Source organism: Osmerus mordax, chromosome 13 (assembly GCF_038355195.1).
Source record: "Osmerus mordax isolate fOsmMor3 chromosome 13, fOsmMor3.pri, whole genome shotgun sequence".
Classification (NCBI taxonomy): domain Eukaryota; kingdom Metazoa; phylum Chordata; class Actinopteri; order Osmeriformes; family Osmeridae; genus Osmerus; species Osmerus mordax.
This window is the reverse complement of record NC_090062.1, coordinates 268,183-273,433: the sequence shown is the minus strand read 5'-3', so window position 1 is coordinate 273,433 and position 5,251 is coordinate 268,183. Positions and strand designations below refer to the sequence as shown.

The 5,251-nt window shown below is 52.0% G+C and overlaps 1 long non-coding RNA gene across 2 annotated transcripts; it reads left to right on the top strand.

Annotated features, from left to right (window-relative positions):
- Positions 1-3,418: 3,418 nt before the first annotated feature.
- LOC136955833 (uncharacterized) lies at positions 3,419-5,251 on the top strand. Of its 2 annotated transcripts, XR_010878181.1 has the most exons (5): positions 3,419-3,527; positions 4,034-4,161; positions 4,247-4,412; positions 4,735-4,799; positions 5,170-5,251. It is a non-coding gene; the product is annotated as an uncharacterized lncRNA (long non-coding RNA). The 2 variants fall into 2 exon arrangements; XR_010878180.1 differs by lacking the exon at positions 5,170-5,251 and having other exon boundaries at positions 4,735-4,856.

Sequence of the window (5,251 nt, the reverse complement as noted above, 5' to 3'; positions counted from 1 at the left end):
CGGAAGCGGGTCACCGGGGCCCCCCCCCCTGGAGCCAGGCCCGGGGGTGGGGCTCGATGGCGAGCGCCTGGTACCCGGCCGGGCACAGCCCGAAGAGACAGCGTGGGACCCCCTTCCAGTGGGCTTACCATCCGCAGGAGGAGTCATGGGGGTCGGGTGCAGTGTGAGACGGGCGGCGGCCGAAGGCGGGGGCCTTGGCGGTCCGATCCTCGGCTGCAGAATCTAGCTCTAGGGACGTGGAACGTCACCTCGCTGGAGGGAAAGGAGCCGGAGCTGGTGCGCGAGGTAGAGAGGTTCCGGCTAGATATAGTCGGCCTCGCCTCGACGCACAGCATCGGCTCCGGAACCAGTCTCCTTGAGAGGGGCTGGACTCTCTTCCACTCTGGAGTTGCCCTCTGTGAGAGGCGTCGAGCTGGGGTGGGAATACTTGTTTCCCCTCGGTTCGGCGCCTGTACGTTGGGGTTCATCCCGTTGGACGAGAGGGTAGCCTCCCTCCGCCTTCGGGTGGGGGGACGGGTCCTCACTGTTGTTTGTGCTTACGCACCAAACGGCAGCGCAGAGTACCCACCCTTTTTGGAGTCTCTGGGGGGGGTGCTGGAAAGCGCTCCTCCCGGAGATTCCCTCATCCTCCTGGGGGACTTCAATGCTCATGTGGGCAATGACAGTGAGACCTGGAGGGGCGTGATTGGGAGGAACAGCCCCCCCGATCTGAACCCGAGCAGTGTTTTGTTGTTGGACTTCTGTGCTAGACACGGCTTGTCCATAACGAACACCATGTTCAAGCATAAGGGTGTCCATATGTACACTTGGCACCAGGACACCCGAGGTCTCAGTTCGATGATAGACTTTGTAGTCGTGTCGTCGTATCTGAGGCCGAATGTCTTGGACACTCGGGTGAGGAGAGGGGCGGAGCTGATCACCACCTGGTGGTGAGTTGGCTACGATGGTGGGGGAAGACGCCGGTCAGGCCTGGCAGGCCCAAACGTAATGTGAGGGTCTGCTGGGAACGGCTGGCAGAATCCCCTGTCAGAAGGAGCTTCAACTCCCACCTCCGGGAGAGCTTCGATCATGTCTCGGGGGGGGCGGGGACATTGAGTCCGAATGGGCCATGTTCCGGGCCTCCATTGTTGAGGCGGCTGACCGGAGCTGCGGACGCAAGGCGGTCGGTGCATGTCGCGGGGGTAACCCTCGGACACGGTGGTGGACGCCGGAGGTGAGGGATGCCGTCAAGCTGAAGAAGGAAGCCTATCGGACTTTATTGGCTGGTAGGACTCCAGAGGCAGCTGATGTGTACCGGCAGGCCAAGCGGAATGCGGCTTTGGCGGTCGCAGAGGCAAAAACCCGGGCGTGGTAGGAGTTCGGCGAGGCCATGGAGAATGACTTCCGAACGGCTTCAAAAAGGTTCTGGACCACCATCTGGCGACTCAGGAGGGGGAAGCAGTGCACTGTCAACGCTGTATATGGTGGGGATGGTGTGCTGCTGACCTTGACGGGGGACGTCCTGGATCGGTGGAAGGAATACTTTGAAGACCTCCTTAATTCGGGAATTAAGGAAGTCAGGTGGCTGAGCGGTGAGGGAATCGGGCTAGTAATCCGAGGGTTGCCAGTTCGATTCCCGGTCATGCCAACTGACGTTGTGTCCTTGGGCAAGGCACTTCACCCTACTTGCCTCGGGGGAATGTCCCTGTACTTACTGTAAGTCGCTCTGGATAAGAGCGTCTGCTAAATGACTAAATGTAAATGTAATTCCACCAACACGCTTTCCGATGTGGAGGCAGAGTCTGGGGACATCGGGGGGGGCCCTTCTATCTCTGGGGCTGAGGTCGCCGAGGTGGTTGAAAAGCTCCGCGGTGGCAGGGCCCCTGGGGTGGATGAGGTCCGCCCGGAGTTCCTTAAGGCTCTGGATGTTGTAGGGCTGTCTTGGTTGACACGACTCTGCAACATCGCGTGGACATCGGGGACAGTGCCTCTGGACTGGCAGACCGGGGTGGTGGTTCCCCTCTTTAAAAAGGGGGACTGGAAGGTGTGCTCCAACTTTAGGGGGATCACACTCCTCAGCCTCCCTGGGAAAGTCTATTCAGGGGTTCTGGAGAGGAGGGTCCGTCGGATAGTCGAACCTTGGATTCAGGAGGAGCAATGTGGTTTTTGTACTGGCCGTGGAACTGTGGACCAGCTCTACACCCTCGGCAGGGTCCTGGAGGGTGCATGGGAGTTCGTCCAACCAGTCTACACATGTTTTGTGGATTTGGAAAAGGCGTTCGACCGTGTCCCTCGGGGGCTCAAGTGGGGGGTGCTCCGGGAGTACGGGGTACCGGATTCCCTGATCGGGGCTGTCCGGTCCCTGTACGACCGGTGGCAGAGTTTGGTCCGCATTGCCGGCAGTAAGTTGAACTTGTTCCCGGTGAGGGTTGGACTCCACCAGGGCTGCCCTTTGTCACTGATTCTGTTCATAACTTATATGGACAGAATTTCTAGGCACAGCCAGGGCGTTGAGGGGTTCCGGTTTCGTGACCTCAGGATTGGGTCGCTGCTCTTTGCGGATGATGTGGTCCTGATGGCTTCATCGGGCCGTGACCTTCAGCTCTCACTGGAGCGGTTCGCAACCGAATGCGAAGCGGCTGGGATGGGAATCAGCACCTCCAAATCTGAGGCCATGGTTATCGACCGGAAAAGGGTGGAGTGCAATCTCCGGGTCGGGGAGGAGATCTTGACCCAAGCGGAGGAGTTCAAGTATCTCGGGGTCTTGTTCACGAGTGAGGGAAGAATAGAGCACGAGATCGACAGGCGGATCGGTGCGGCGTCCGCAGTTATGCGGGCTCTGCATCGGTCCGTCGTGGTGAAGAAGGAGCTGAGTCGAAAGGAGAAGCTCCCTATTTACCAGTCGATCTACGTTCCTACCCTCACCTATGGTCACGAACTGTGGGTAGTGACTGAAAGAACGAGATTGCGAATACAAGCGGACGAAATGAGTTTTCTCCGCAGGGTGTCCGGGCTCTCCCTTAGAGATAGGGTGAGAAGCTCGGTCATCCGGGAGGGGCTCAGAGTAGAACCGCTGCTCCTCCGCGTCGAGAGGGGCCAGTTGAGGTGGCTTGGGCATCTGATAAGGATGCCTCCTGGACGCCTCCCTGGTGAGGTGTTCTGGGCAAGTCCCACTGGGAAGAGGCCCCCGGGGAAGAGCCAGAACACGCCTCGGGGTCCCCCAGGAAGAGCTGGTGGAAGTGGCCGGGGAGAGGGAAGTCTGGGCCTCCCTGCTTAGGTTGCTGCCCCTGCGACCCGACCCCCGGAAAAGCGGCAGATGATGGATGGACACTCCAGTCCAGTAGGTGGTGATGATGCACCTATACCTTGTTTGCTAACCGCCATTAAAATAACCAAAGAAGAAGACGAACACGTTGTGTGTGGTTTCGAATTCTGGTGGAGACAAATAGCAGAAAATGAGACCACAAACTTTCTGCCCAGACTTTTGCAGAATGTACCCGACTTTTGTCTTCAGATGACCAGGATTCTATACAGACTGTTCTAACCAGGTAAGCTATCAATTAGCAACGTTTTATATTGTAAATTATGGCAACTTATATTTTATTGTATATTTTACTTTCATTCTAATTCCACTTAGTATTGCTAGTTATGTACCCTTAGTATAGTTAGTCATCATGTTTAAATTTAAGATTCCTATATGTTTAATGTATGCACCTTCCTACCAAAGCAAATACCTTGTCTGTGCAAACTTTCATGGCGAATAAAACCCATTCTGATTTTGATTCTGATTAAGCCAAGTCACTTGTTTTGTATAGCTGTTTGGCTAGTCCTGTCCTCCTGGGCTCCTGACTTCTCGTCATCACACTTGTAGTGCTAACTCTTTAATAATGAGCAAGCTCAAATTAACGCCGCTAAACTAGACCTTATAAGGCTTTGAATATTGCGTTACTGAATGCGGTTATGTTACTGAAGCCAGCAATCTCAAAGAGTTGTTTAACAAGCTTTGTTGTAGTTAGCCTAGAGCTACCACTAATATATTTTGTCATGCTAACAGGTTAGAGATCACGGTGACGAGCGTTCGCTGGAGCAGAGGGCGACTGCTTTAATCTGAAGTGGTTGATGAAATGCTTTTGCTCATTAGCGAGTTAATACGGGAAGCCAACGATCAGCAACAACAACCTGGTAATGTACTCGTCATATTTAAACATGATTTGAAGAAGCAAGATTCAAAACACGATGCCTCTAACATTTTTCTCTTGAACTGCAGTTGCTCCTGGTTTCACCGTACCTCGAATGGGAGGACAGACTGGAGGAAGGCCGGTTTACCAAATCGCCCAAGAGCAGTTGCAGATGTTGTTGTCCTTTAACTTCTCTGCTAAACAGATTGCGGAGATCTTGGGTGTCTCAAGAAGAACAGTGAACCGACGGTTACGGTATGTGTCAATTGAAGCACTAGTTCAGGAGAGATCAGATGATGTAACCCCTTTCTCACTGAGCCATACACAATTTTGTTTTTCTTTACAAAGACAAAAACACTGCAGAATTACCCTTTCTATACATTTCATAAAGAAATTGATATACTGTGATAGAACTCTTTCATATCCCATATCTTTGGAGAAAAAAAATGTCATGCGCATGTACCACATAGCTGCCTTGTCACTGTTCCTTAAAAGCATTGTTTTGTTTAGAGTTACTACTAGGGATGAATGTAAAAAATGTATCTAAGTTCTAATATGTATACATTGTCTTCCATAGACAGTACAAATTTCTCTTTTAGAAGTCGCTACACGGATCTAACAGATGATGCTCTTGATCTGAAGGTGCTGCTATTCGGAGTATGTCCCACAGGCTTCGGAGGCAAACATATCGAGTGGCAGAGTCCATTTCGCTGTGGCATGTTGATGGCAACCACAAGCAAGTGGCTTGTTTTACTATGATTCGTTCATTTGCCCTAACTGTGTCCCTAGCCAATGACAAGCTGATTATTTTATGAGTTTTGAATTGAAAATGAGATTTTCTGTTTCACATGAATGCAATGGAGGTTAGGACTTTTCTTTCTATTAAACGCCCAACATGTTGAACAGAAATGTATACAAATCATTTTAGCTGCATTCAAGCCATTTATATATTTTTTGTTATTTATAAAATAAGATGTGCAAGTGAAATCTTTTCCCTACCTTCATCTCTTAGGTGGAGGATTGTAATCCATGGAGGAATCGATGGGTTCAGCTGACTGGTGGTTTTCCTGAGGGCTTCTAACAACAGCAGAAGT